Source organism: Camellia sinensis, chromosome 3 (assembly GCF_055761805.1).
Source record: "Camellia sinensis isolate YWXY chromosome 3, ASM5576180v1, whole genome shotgun sequence".
Taxonomy (NCBI): Eukaryota; Viridiplantae; Streptophyta; class Magnoliopsida; order Ericales; family Theaceae; genus Camellia; species Camellia sinensis.
Genome location: NC_138963.1, coordinates 14,666,822 through 14,682,421, shown reverse-complemented (window position 1 = coordinate 14,682,421; position 15,600 = coordinate 14,666,822). Strand labels below are relative to the sequence as shown.

Genomic DNA, 15,600 nt, shown 5'->3' with positions numbered 1-15,600 from the left:
TTCGTGTACCAAACAACAATAAGTAATTATATTTATATATAGCTATATATTAATTAATTAATTACAAAAAAAAATACAGAATATTCATAGGAATGTGAGCCATCCCCATCTCGTATTTGTCTTATCTGCACCGTTATGTGATTGTTTTGTATACAAATGCTTTACTTTTTTAAAGAAAAAATTGAAAGAAATCAAAATTTGAAACAAACCAAGCATCTCTTTCGTCAAATGTGCTATGCACGGGATGTTAAAAAATAAATAAAATATATTTATGTAAAATAATATAAATAATTAAATTTTTGTATGTAAATTATGAAAATAAAAAAATATTGAAACTTACAATTTAATATCTACAATTTTATCATAATTCATGTATTAATTTTTAATTTAAGTTTATAAATTTTTAAAGATTAGGTAACATAATTTTTAATTCGGTAAGAACCTATGTAAAATTCAAAAATTCGATTAAATTTGAATGAATGTGGGTAGAGACATCGAATAATCCGAGCGATCAAAACAAAATTGTGTATGTAAATATATAAAATTATTTGCTAATTTATTTTTTTAATTATAAATAAGATTAATTAAAAATTAAATATTAATGAAGAAAAGCAAATACACCTTTTAGAAAGAGATCATCGAATAAGTTGATATTAAAAAAAATTGTATTTTATAATGACATAAAATAATTTAAATATCATTTTTCAAAAATAATTTTTAATTTAAAAATTACAATAAAATATTTAAATATAATAAAATTAAATTTCTTACAAAATAAAAGTATCTGAATAATAAAAAAAAAAAGAAGGTAATAAGAAAATTTATAATGGTATTCTCATTTGATCTTAAAACAATTAATTCAAGATGACCCAATAAATTATCACCTATAACCCTCATTTTTCAAAAAAAAATAAAGAAAAGATATTTCATGAACCATCACTTTTATTAGAGAAATAACATTACTTATATTTGTTTTAGCAAAAGTTACTTTTTTGCACTTTGAGCCATAAATTTTTTATTTTAGTTTATTTAATTGACAATTGAGATTTAAAAAAAATAAAAAATAACAGGATCACCATGTTTCACAAGCAGAAATGTTTGGGACCCCTTTTTTGGGGGTTCCATGACTCCCAATTTGATCCTTTTTTGGGGGTTCCATGACTCCCAATTTGATCTTGACCCTTTATGTGTGTGTGGTGTCCACTCATTGATGTGTGTGTAGTGTCCACTCATGTATGTATGGACCCCACATTATGAGTGGTTCGGATGAGAGTAGGAGTAGTGGGGGTTATGTATGTATAGAGGTCTCTATCACAATTAGTTTCACAAGTACTACAAAAAGTCTAGATCAACAATAAGAAAAATGTTCAAGACTCACGATTGTACCTACAATGATATGGTATCATATGTGTCATCTTAATTTGCTGTGAGATCCAACTCTCTTACCACATCATTGTGGGTGAAAGTGTGGATTTGTAGTATTACTTAAATAATAAATTATTACGTGTCACTCCCATTTTTTTTTTATTATATAAAAATAAATAAATTTCACCAACTATCACTTTTAATAATAAAAAAAAATGTTTATTGGTATTTTATTTTAGCAAAAGACACTTCTTAACTATTTAAGCCAAAAAAAATTATTTTTTTATTTTAATTTATTTAATTGACAATTGAGATTAAAAAAAAAAAAAAAACTTAATAGAATCCATTATGTTTGGTAATTGTTAAAAAAGTCATTCATTTTCTTAATATTTTTGTCTTTTGTTAAAAAAAATAGGAAAATTTACCCATAAGTCCTAGTTTTTGAAACGTTGAACCATTTAGTCCTAAAAGTTTTCTTATGCTCCATTTAGTCCCATTTTTACATCAACATGATGTGAATGATGTAAATGATCTGATGTTTCATTCTATAATTTCAAAATTTATTGAAATCTGATGAACATTAGATGTTTTTCATCCTATATTTTCAAACATTATTGAAATTTGATGAACATTAGATGTTTGAAATCCAATGTTTGTAACATGACTCTGATGTTATTAACATTGTATCTGATGTTATTAACATTGTAATGGGACCTTTCAGTCTATAAGAAAACTTTTAGGACTAAACAGTGCATAAGTTATTAATTTGGGATTTATTGGTGCATCCCCCATAAAAATATTGGTATTAAAAAAATTTATTCTTTAAGTCCTTGTAGTTTAGAAGGTTTAAAAAAAAAATTATAAAATTTAAAACCGAAAATGACAAAACATAAAAATATAATTTTTTAATAGCAATTAATATATGGACAAAACACCAATAAATTTCAAATTTTAATTTGTTAAACCATTTGGTCCTGCCTTTTATTTTGTAGACTAATAAGTCCTATTTAAATGTTAAAAGCTCACTATAAACCTTTTTTAGATTTCTCTCCTTTCTGAACATCAGCAATATCAACTACATCATCAACATCATCAAACATCAACAACGTCATCAACATCGTCAGCATCATCAAACATCTACTACATCATCAAACATTGTGAGCATCATCAAACATCATCAACATCACCAAAACATTGTGAACATCATCAAACATCAACAACATCAAACATCAACTATATCATCATCAACAAACATCATCAACATCATCAACCTTACTATATCATCAACATTATAAACATCAAACATCATCAACATCAACTACATCTTCAACATTAATCAGCAACATTGTGAAACATCAAACATCATCAATAAACAGTTCCCAAACATTGTAACTAAAGATTAAAAACATATACAACATCAACAACATCAATCAACTATTTAATGAAGTGTACCCACCAGGAACGAAGAGAAAGATTAAATATATATATATATATATATATATATATCCAAACCCAGTAAGAAAAACCCAAATAGAATATAATTAAAATGTGGGATTTTGAAGCCAATTCATTGAAAACGAACCAATCAACAATGGTGGACCAATCAACATCATCAGTAAACATCAAACATCAGCAACGTCGCTGGTATGGCTCCCCACGGCTATGCCGCCGCCGCCTCGGCTTCTCCTTCTCCTCTGCTGGCGCCGCCTCGTATCCAAAATATTACAGATCCGAAACGTAACAGCGATCCTACCAAAAACATTGGATCCGGGGAGAAAAGATCACAAAGCTCTGCAATCAAACGATGAGATCAAACACCTCAGATTTGCAATATATACACACATATTTATCTAGATATACATAACATGAACATAAGAGATTGATTGGATTGAAATTGCTGGATGTCTAGATAATATAACAAACAAAGATATGATACCAAATATAAAAAAGATTAAATGGTTTACAAAAAAAAATACTCAGGATATGGGGTTTATAAGTAATTTTTTCTTAATATTTTGAATGAGTAATGATTGAGATCCACACCTCTACAAGACCCCCACAAATACATAGAGGGTTAGAATTACTTTGGGGTGTGGGGGTCATCCTGAAACGGAGTCCCAAACATTTCCCTAATTTGAATACGCATATTTAATAACATATTATGTTTAGATCAATAATATTATGACACATCATTATAACACATGTGAATATTGATCTCATTCTAATTGTAATAACATAATTTAAAAAAAATTAAATTTAAAATTTTATTTTATAATTTAATAAAAGATGCATAAATTAAGGAATGCATATTGATCTTATTCTGATAACATAATTTAAGGAAAAATCTAAATTTAAAATTTTATTTTAAGAATGTAAAATTAATTTATTGACCAATCATATTGTAATACATATTAACAAAAATTAAACAAAATCAAAAAAATAAAAAATAAAAAATAAAAAAAGAATTGCAACTTTCAGCTTTAATAAGATGACAACGTTTTACAATTATATTAGTATATAGATTTTGTATGAAATTTTAAAACTCTCATAATATCTTTTCTTAAAATTATTCTTTTGTAAAATATATAAATAAGCTCAACGTGACTCTCATTACTCCTTAATACAAAATTTATGAGCTAATTATGATAATTTTAAATTTGTATGTAAAACTTATAAATCTTTGGATAGATTATTGGGGTTTTTTTTTTTAGGGTCCCTGGTATTAAGACTTTATAGTATAAAGGACATTTAATATTTTCATAATGTCTAAGGTCCCTCAATTTGATCCAGAGGAATTCTGGTCCAGAGAAATTTCAACCAGAGAAATTTCCATCCAGAGAAATTTCAAATTTCTTTGGTTTGTTCAATTTTTTTGATTTTCTATGTTTTGAAATTTCTCTAGGGTTGAATTTTCTCTAATTTTCTCACAAATAACTCTGTGATTTGTTGCTTTGCTTGCCTTCACTCTTGGTGTCAAGCAAATTATGGAAATTTCTCTGGCTTTTTCCAGAGAAATTCTCATCTAGAGAATGAGAATTTCTCTGGAGAGAATGAGAGATGAAATCGAACAACATCAATATTTCTCTCCTTCTCAACAAGAGGGTTTCAGAATTTGATTTCACAAACATTGAGTTTTATACAAATTAAGCATTTCAGGTTCCAGCTCAAAACCAAAGAATTTCTTTGGACAAATCTAGAGAAAATTTAGTTCAAAAACCAGAGAATTTCTCTGGTTTCAACCCAGAGAAAATTCAATTCAGGTGATTGTGATTTACTATTTGTTTCTGATAATGGATTATTTGAATCAGCTTTGCGGTAGGAAATTATAAGATCCTGATCACTTGTGATATATATGTTGTTTGTGTTGCAATTAGGATGCCACAAGAGGTGATCCTCAAATGAAGTTACGAGCTCCTCACGGAAGTTCCAAACAGTCACCATCCTGTTTCTGAATGTCAGGAACAACTGGTTCTCATATAGAAATATAAATGCAGATGGAGTCATAAATTTAGTTCTGCTAACTTTTGTTAGTTCAAAATTGCGAACCTGTAAATAACAAATATCAGATATTAAACGTAGATTAAAACAAATTATTTCAAAATCACAAAAAAGATCCTTACATCAAGAATCTGAAAATTCTCACTTTCTTGCACATGTATCGCTTGTTTCATCCAAAATTTCTCAAATTGATAAAAAGTCCCCCACGGCAAGGGCAAGTACCTGTGGTCCGACAGATGCATGTACGAAGGTGAGTGGAAGCGAGGCAAAGCCAACGGCCATGGGCACTTCTCCTGGCCCTCCGACGCCACCTACGAGGGCCACTTCAAAGCCGGCCGAATGGACGGCATCGGCACCTTCTTCGGCTCCGACGGCGACTCCTACCTCGGCTCCTGGTCCTCCGATCACAAACACGGCTTCGGCGAGAAACACTACGCTAATGGCGACGTCTATGTTGGTTCATGGAGGTCGAATTTGCAGGACGGTAATGGTAGGCATGTTTGGAGGAATGGGAATGAGTACATTGGAGAGTGGAGGAATGAGGTTATTTCAGGTAAGGGGGCTGAATTTCTGTGTGATAGATGGAGGGACCTTAGACATCAAAAAATAATATTGTGGATGTCTTCCATTACTAAAAATGGGAGAGGGAATTTAGACTAATTTTCCCTAGATTATTATAATTTTAAATTTATATTGTGTAAATTTTAAATTTAAATTAATAGATTACTTTCCATATTTAGTGATCTTCAAACTTGAATTTTGAAATAGATTAGTATAATTTTTATTTTTATTATTATTTTATATTTCATATACTTTCTATTTAAAAGTCATAAATTAAGGGATATTTATTTTATTTTTTTGCTTGAATAAGAGCTAGTCAATAGAAGATTTTCGTAAATTTTAAAAATCAAAAAATTATGAAATTTAGATTGGAAACTTGGAACTCTTAGAGGCTTTATGGGTTAGAAACTTCTTTTTGCTTATATAATATATTAGCATGTCACTCGTGCTATGCACGAGATAAAATAATATATTATTTATTAAAAATATAATAATTATATTTAATTTATTGTATTTTGTTCCTTGTAAATAAAATTTTATATATAAATTTAAGAGTTTTGTTTCAAATATTCCTTTACTATAACATATAGTATAGATAGATTAAAATTATTGTATTGACAATTAAAAATTAAAATTATATTTTTTTATTAAAAAAAATGACATAGTTATAATATTTCACTATTTTAGAATAAAAATATATGAATTTTAAAAAATTGTTATATTGGTTTGAAAGGGAAATAATTAAAGAAATTTTAAAAACTTGATGAGTAAGAAAAAATTATCGTAATATGTAATTTAAAATATCAAAAAAAAAGGTTAAAAAATGAATAAAGACTTTAAAAAGATGTGATTACAATTAAAACTAGTGTCATATTTATTAATAAGTATAATTTTATTCGGATATCTATTTATACTTTAACATGCTTATTTTAAAACAAAAATATAAATAAATAAAAATATTAATAATTTTGAGTTTTAAAATATGATTTTGTAGACTTGCTATATTAACCTTTAGAAGGAATATATTGGGTTTTTTAACAAAAATTGAATATTAGTCATTGAACAAATCTTATAAGATTTAAAATAAAATCTATAATAGGAAAAAATTAATGATATTGCAACATGCATTTTAAGAATTTTAAATTTAAAAAAAAAATAGATTTGGACTTTGAACTTCAATTATTGTAAAACATTTTTATTTATATAATAATATAAATAAGGATAGGTAATAGACAGATTAAAATTAATTATAAATATAGCTAAATTTAAAAGGATATGGTCTTGTATAGTTATATTTTAAATTTCAAAATTTACTTTTTAACATTCTATATGAAAATATTCAAAATTTTAAATTATATATGATCTTTTTCTAAAAACATATGAACTCACAGTGTAGTAGAGAAAAAAGTACCACAAAGGAAGAGAGTTGTATATATTAAAGATAAATAATTAAATAATTAACTAATACCTTTAATAGTTTTGAAAAAAATTGATTAAAATTAATATTTTCTTTTTATAGCTTTGAAAAACTATTATATGCCTTTGAAGTAATGCTCTGCACCAACTGTCAAATAACACATATCATGATTTTTTTTAAAAAGTAATGAAATACAAATATAAAATCAATACAAAAAACTTATTAATAATGATTTTGTTTGGATTTTAATCTATCACTTTATAATGAGTGAGATATTTTTTATTTCTAGTAAAACAATATTAACCAACAAAAAATAGTTATAAACAAAAAAACAAATAATAGTTGGTAGAGAAGAGGGAGAAATGACATACAAAATATGAAATACAAAAACAAAAAAAAATGGTCATAGATAAAAAAGAAGAAGAAAAAATAGTGTACCTAAAGGATAATAGAGTTTGTTTAAAGAATACAATAAATTAAACATAAACTAACCTCCAAATTGTCTAAAAAAAAGAAAGTTAAAAAACAATGAGTTTCATCGTTCCATAAATGTAATATTTATAGGACGAGGAAGACATGAATGACTTGGAAAAGTATAATGTATGATGCCTATGATTTTTGGATAGAAGAAAGAATTGGTTAGAGAAAGAATGCACAAGAATAATTTTTTTTTATCTTTCCTTTTCTAAATTATAAATCATGGAATCATTATAAAAATAATAAATTATGAGATTTTAAAAAAAAAAATTATATATAGTATAGATATGCTTAAATTTATTTGGGAATAAAATTGTGTTTAATTATGGAATAGAGAGAGAATCTAGATATAAGGTTTAGTTTTTATTTTATGTTAGACTTAATTTTATGTTTATATAAATCAGACCAATTGTGAAATACATTAATAGTATACATTTTATGGGTGGTGAGAGAGTTTTTTTTTTCATTAGATTTATTTTAGGAGAGAAAAGATTGTATGAGATTTATATTCTTTTTAAATAAAGGCTTGATTTATTTTGAGAAGGAGAGAAGGTTGAGAATTGTGTGTTTTTTTTTCGTTCTTTCTTTCTTTTTACCGGAAATATATTGGCATTAAATAATTTGAAGGTTAATATTTATGTCCTTCGAATAGCCAATAGATATTTTAATTTTTTTTTTATAAAAATAAAAATTTTAAAAATTAGATTTAAGGTTTTGAAACACTTAGGGCCTCTAAGATGAAAAGTCACTTTGGTGTAATATATATTACTAGTGGTAAACCGATGCTATGCACGGGACTGATTTAATAATGTATAAATTTTTTAATAATGCATTAAGTTCTAATTTAAATTATAAAATTAGAATTATAATGCATTTAGATCATCTTCTCAAATTTCATAAGTAAATACAATAATACTTCAAAACGAATATTCACAAAATGTTATAATCATCAAACTGATATATTTTTCTTGAAATAATAAACTTGATTTCTAATTAATGAAATTAACAATAAATAAGATGTTTCTTAATGAATCTAATGTTTAAAACTTATATATTCTAAAAAAACTAATAATAAACTAAATGTCATAAATCAAATCTATCTATATTTGATAAATTAAAACTCAATAAATATCGCTTATCATCTCCAAATGTCCCAAAAAGTACCTGTTTAAAAAAAGAAGGAAAAAAAAAGCATTATCATTTTTTACATACAAATAAACTTAAAAAAAAAAAAAAAAAAAAAAAGAGAGATATTTTACCTTATGAGGAGTGTTGATTTAATTGTTCTCATTTTTGCATTGTTGCTCCACTTCATTGTCATCACAACTATTGTTTTGCTGTTGTTATTGTTGTTCCAACTTTATTATTTTCATTACCAATGAGTTGCTTCACTTCATCCAATGCTTGTAATCAAATCAAATAATTTTCAATTTCCTCCAACGTAACTATCAATGCTCTCATGTTTGGAAAGTTTTTATTTTATTTTATTTTATTTTTTTATAAATATCTTGTATAGGCCATAAGGTTAGAAATGTGTTAACTATAGCATCTATCTATCTATACTATATACTATATATATAACCAAATGTAGTGTTTTCTCAAAAGGCTCCAAAACCCTATTTCTAAATTCTCATAATTTTAGAAAAATAAAAAAATACGTGGCACCTCCCTTCACTTCTCTTCCTATTATTCAGGCCTTTTCACTTCCTCTCTATATAATAAAATATAAAATAAAAATAAAATAATAAAATATTCATTTATATCCATATTCATCTATATCCATCACCCACAACTGCCACATCTATATTCATCCGTATCCACCTATAGAAATATTTGAATTTTAAAATTTCTACCTATAGATAAACATATAAAAATTTATAAAAAAATAATTTCATGATCTACAAATAAAGATAAAGATTAAATAATTGATTTACATAATTAAAACAATAAATTTAGATATATATATATATATATATATATATATATGATTTATTAATCTATATCTATAAAATAAAATAAAAAAACATATATATCCAAATCTTTGTTTTGATTTAATAAAACAAAATAAAAAGCTCAAATTTTTTACAGCGCCATGAAGCTATTGGACAATTATGTTCTTCTTCTTCCCCTCCAATTAACAGGCCTTACATGATGATGAACTCATTGGGTACTCTAATGGGTGATTTTGGCATTTCGATGAATGGGTTACAAGATGGAAAAGCCAGAGATTCAACGACAGACTCTCTAGAGTCACTTGATTGCTTGCTTTCAGTAACCAACAGCAACACCGATACATCAGCTGGAGATGATCATAGGATCTCCATGATATTCCCACTATTCAAGCATTTTCACTCTCTCTCCCTATAATAAAATATAAAATAAAAATAAATAATAAAATATATATTTATATCCATATTTACCTATATCCATCACCCACAACTCCCACATCTATATTCATTCATATCCATCACTTATACCTCCTACAACTCCTACACACACGTTTCTGTATTCAGTTTAGTCAAATTTAATCATTCTCTTTCATCTACCCATTTTTATTTTCTTTTATCTATATAGCGATTCCGGTTTTGACCCGTCACTTGTTGTATTTCGGACTCGGGTTTGTACAGTTTTGAATGGTGATTCATATCTTGTTTCCCTTGTCCGTCCTCTATTTTGGTTATCGGGTTGTAATTGTGTGTTTGAAACAAGTTGGTTGCTTGTTTTTCCAAACCTTTATTGCCTAAATTTTGGCTTCTTCGCTCGAGCGGGCAATCTTATGCTCGAGCGAGCTTCACAAATTTTGCTCCTCTGCTCGAGCAACTATTCTTACGCTCGAGCGGGATTTGCCAACTCTCAGTATTTTTGCAGATCTGCAAATACTGAAAGAGTGTATTCTACGCTCAAGCGGCATTTCCTATGCTCGAGCGTCCAGTCTTGCGCTCGAGCGATGTCCTTCGTCTGCAAAACTTCTGGAAGTATGTATTCTACGCTCAAGCGTAACTTTCCACGCTTGAACGGGACTTTGCGTCTGACGCTCAAGCGTCACTTTCCACGCCCGAGCGGACTGCGTGTATAACAGTCTGTGAAGATGACATTTTATATCGCTTTTCATTATTTTCTCTCTCTAAAACTTTTCAAAAATCTAAATCTTGACTCTTTCTCTCTCTCTCTAAAACACACACTCTCTCTCTCTCTCTCTACATTTTGACTTAGGTCCTTTGGGTTCTCTACCCTAGTGTCTTTGAGAAAAAAGTAGAGCGTCTCTAGACCTTCGTTTTGATTCGAACAAAGTTGGGTTTGAGCATCTTTGGAGTTTCACCTTTACTTCGCTCGTCTTCTTTTCTTGAGATAGGGATTTTCTGCACTTTCGTATGATTTTTAGCTTAGTTATTTGTCGTTGTGTAACAATGGTGAGATTTGGGAGTAGTTTAATGAAACCTAAGGTTTGGGTGTGAAATGAAAAGAGGGGTTTTTAGTGAATGTGAAATAAATGGGTTTGGGGTTTGAATATGAGATTATATTGTGTCAAAATTGTTAATTTTGGTACTTGGGTTGTTATTTGGAAAAAGGGAAAAAAATTTCCCTAATTGGATCAAATTGTTATTTTGTATAAATAATTGAAATTGACATTGGTAATATGAAATTGGGCGAATATTGAAATGAATGGTGGAAGTTGGGTATGTATTATCTCACACCCTTTGGAAATTTTTGAATAAACTATCTATCTTGAGATTGAATATCTATTTAGGAATAACTGTATTAGGCTATCGTGGAGGATATCTATGATTGTTGTAGAAATTGCATGAAGATTAGGTGAATTAAAACTAATCCATTGTTGGTTGTCATTGAATATAATCATGTTTTAAATACATTGTATATGTATGATTGTTTGAGAGAATCAAGGGGATGTACTCCAGGTATGATTATGTCTATGAATACATTGTATGTGTATGATTGTTTGGGAGGAGAAAGGAGATATACTCCATTGTTTGGGAGGAGAGGGGATGGACTCCATTGAAATTAAGTTGGTCGGAGTATCCTGGGTGAAAGTCCAGAAATTATACATGGGTGTTGATCCCGCAGACAAAATATCCATAAAATGGCAGATTGAAGTGTTTGTGTATTAATTATGTGATTACAGAACCACTGAGTTGTAGTCTCAGTTGGGTTGTTGAGTGACAATGAAATAGGCCCATGAATTGAAATGAATTGAAGGAAAATGGAATAAGATGTGAACACAGTATGTTATGATTATATAAATATGAACGTTTTATTACAAGCATTGTATCTACACATTATACTTATATCTTTGCTAAACCTCATATATTGTGTTAGATGATTCTTACTGGGCAGTGACTCACCCTATTTGGGAAAAACATTTTCAGGCGTTGGTGTCATGCCTCTTCCAAGGCTATTTGGAGGAACTTTTGAAAGCAAGAGCTTCTTTATTTTGTTTTATTCCTTTATAGCCGAGGGCTTAAATTGTAATGGGCTAGGCCTACTTTTGTATAACCAAGTAAGGACTTAGAAAGATATAAGCCTATAGAGCATAGGATTTGTAACAACATTGATCCATGATTAACGTTAATCCATGCTTAATTATGATTAACAAGTAAATAAAAAGAAATCCTGAGTTAATTATATGTGCATTACATTATTTTGTGTTTATATCTGTTTAACATAGAAAGATCTGTTCATGCTTTTATTTTGGTCTGCGAATTGAAGGCCTTATCGACATTCAATCATAAAATTGACTTAATTCATGTGTTAATTAGAATTTTTAGAATTTTATGGTAGGTTCAATTGAAATTCGATTCGAAACGATTTAAATAGATTAATTTGATGCCCATGTGATTGGCCTTAATTAACTATCAATGGGCAAGCCTATATAACGCACCTATTGCCTCCACTCATCTTTCTTTCCTTCATTCAACACACTCTTGAGTCTATATACACACACAACCGTGAGAGAGTGAGAGAAGGGGGAGGGATTGGAGTCAATTTGAAGCCAAACTAGCAAGACTTAGAGGAATTGAAGAGAATTTAAGAAGTTATAACTTCAACACTTATGAACTCAAGCCTCTAGGTAAGAATTTTATCCTTAAACCTTGAAATCTAGACTATAAGGCACGAAATCAAGAGAATTATGTTGATTTATACAGGAATTGAGTTAGAACTTGGGAATTGTAAGTCATTCCATGCATGCATGTCCATATCATGAAGTTTTGAAGTTCTTTTCATGAGAAATCTTACATGCATGTTCATATTTTGGTTGTAATCTAAGAATTCACCATGTTTTTGAGTTGAATATTTCATTTGATCATGTTTTGGAAACTATGAACTCAAATTATGCATGCACGTCATCTTTATAGCATGTTCCTACATTTTAAGTTAAATTTTGCACAATTAGCAAGCTATTGGGCCATGATTTCTTGAAATGATCTTTAATTCTTGTTGTTTTAAGAGTTTCTATGTATTGTCTCAAGTTTTGGCCCAGAAAAATCAAGTTTTGTTGCTTAAAGGTTAAGTTTTGAACTTGGAGATCAAATCTTGAAATTCCAGAATTTGTTACGCTCGAGCGTAGAAACCCACGCTTGAGCGACCACTCTGAGTGCATGCACCTCCGCTCGAGCGACCTGATGTACGCTCGATCGTGAAATGCAAGCCCTCAGAAGTTCTTGTGTTTTGCAGCACGCTCGAGCGACAAAAGTCACGCTTGAGCGAGGGACTGAGTCTCATGCTTGAATGGGAATCGAGCATCCATTGAGCGTGAAATACACGCAACCAGTACTTTTTCAAAGTTTGCAGACCGCTCGAGCGAAGGAAGTTACGCTCGAGCGAACCCTCACATTCTACATGCCCGCTCGAGCGAGGAAAGCCATGCTCGAACGTGGACCCTGTTTTCAACAAGTTTAGAAAAATGTTTTCAAGTACACTTTTGCATTCTCATTTCAACCTAGGCATTCCTAGGCCATGATTAAGACACCATAATGAGGTTAATGAAGTAGAAACACACCAAACCAAGAAAGGACTAAGTTATCATTTCCGGGTGTGTAATTCAGTAGACGTTCATTCTGTAACTATGTAGGTCACGTGCCACAAGGAAGTTGAATTGTCTACTTACAGCATCTGTTATCTGTGAGTAATAATTTAGTAAAGTTATGTTCAAGTTAAATTATTTTCGGTATATGAAATAACATCTGTTGAATGGAATGTCATGTTTTATACCATGAATGATTGTCCAACAATAACAAGCATTTATGACATTATGCTATGATTCAAGTATGCTACAAGTTCCCGGTACCGAAGGTTCCTTATGAAACTAACAAGCTATCTGTACCCGGCTGGAGGTTCCTAAATAGAACTGACAAGTTTACAAGTTCCCAATCCGGAGGTTTCTTTATAGAACTGACAAGTTATCCTTACCCGGCCGGAGGTTCTTCTATAGAACTGACAAGTATGATTTATGATACTCTGTATATGATCCATCAATGCTAATGGACACACCATGCAAGATTAAACATAAACTCTGGTTTTTTTTGTATACATGTTCAGAACGAGAATACGAATGTAAACTTTAGATTCATACAAGGTTATGTGTTATGACCCGAACCCGCCCCCGTGGGTTGAGGACATAACTGGCCAGTAATCATGAGATTACCTACGGCCTCAAACCAAACCAAACGTATGTCAACAGAGTTAATGGGGGCCAAATAGAAGCAGTTTAAATCTTTGTCCATAGAACTGTGCTTACACAGCACATCATAACAAACCATACATATGCATATTAATACCTCACAGCAAAATATGTACTACACAAGGTTCTGTACATACAGGATCATATAAGTCTAAGTCAACCCAAGAAAACTGTATACAACATATTCAAAGACTTCGCCCACATTACCAAAATAAAACAGAATGACGAAAAGGCGAAGACGGGTCTCGTGCGTGAGACACAAGGGCTGACTCTTCAAAACCTTTGTTGTTCCTTACAGACTTCACTGGGGTTGGGTTTGGACTTCTCTTGGCTCACCTACAAACACATGAATGAAAGTGAGCGAAAGCCCAGTGAATAATATCAAATAAAGGAGTTATACAAACGGTATGTAGAACAATATACTTCAAACGGCCTTAGGCCCAATTCATATTTTTATTTATGTCAAACTGGCCTTTGGCCCATTCATTTATTCGTATCAAACTGGCCTTTGGCCCATTCATTTATTCATGTCGAAACGGCCTTAGGCCCATTCATTCATTCGTGTCAAAACGGCCTTTGGCCCATTCATTCATGTCAAAATGGCCTCTGGCCCATTCATTCATTCTTGTCAAAAACAGCCTCTGGCCCATTCATTCATTCTTGTCAAAACGGCCTCTGGCCCATTCACTTATGTCAAAACGGCCTTTGGCCCATTCATTCATTCTTGTCAAAACGGCCTCTGGCCCATTCATTTATTCTTGTCAAAACGACATCTGGCCCATTCACTCTATCATTCAGATCAAACTGGCCTCTGGCCCATTCATTCATTCTTGTCAAAACGGCCTTTGGCCCATTCATTTATGTCAAAATGGCCTTTGGCTCATCCATTCATTCTTGTCAAAACGGCCTCTGACCCATTCATTCATTCGTGTCAAAACGGCCTTTGGCCCATTCATGTATTCATTCAGATCAAACTGGCGTCTGGCCCATTCATTTGGCATAACAACATTGTCCACCAATCGAATCAACGAACTTATAAAACTTACATAGAAGTAAGTAATTTGGACAACAACATATTTCAGATATCTTTGTTAAGATATTACTCACAGTGATCGGTTGGTTGGTTTGCCCTGTAGCTCGACCCTACACATTCCATGAACACAAAAGGGTCACAAACAATTCAATCCGTTCTTAAATCTACATATTCCTCTTTAGGCTTCATTCTTATCTCTTTAACTCATTTATAATGCTCAATGTATGCCTAAGAGTGATTGCAAGCGAAAGAGAACGAAAAACGAAACACAGAATGCATTTTCAAAATTTCAGAAAACAGGGTCCTCGCTCGAGCGGACCCACGAGGTCTGCAAAAGTGCTGGATATGTCAAATTTACGCTCGATCGCGAACTCTGGCGCTCGAGCAGAAGGCCTCTCTACATGGCTCCCCGTTCGAGTATGAACTTCCCCGCTCGAGCGGACATCATGTCTGCAGAAAATACTGGGAACACGAATTTCAAGCTCGAGCGGCGGTTTCCCGGTTCGAGCGGACATCGAAAATATGGAAAATCCAAAACATGTTCTTGAGCTT

General features: G+C 30.6%; 1 long non-coding RNA gene across 1 annotated transcript; it reads right to left on the bottom strand.

The window, feature by feature from the left end:
* Positions 1 to 2,605: 2,605 nt before the first annotated feature.
* Positions 2,606 to 3,496, bottom strand: LOC114270268 (uncharacterized). The gene is made up of 2 exons (XR_003631895.2): positions 3,409 to 3,496; positions 2,606 to 3,156 (listed from the first exon to the last, which is right to left on the bottom strand). It is a non-coding gene; the product is annotated as an uncharacterized LOC114270268 (long non-coding RNA).
* Between the last annotated feature and the right edge of the window lie 12,104 nt (positions 3,497 to 15,600).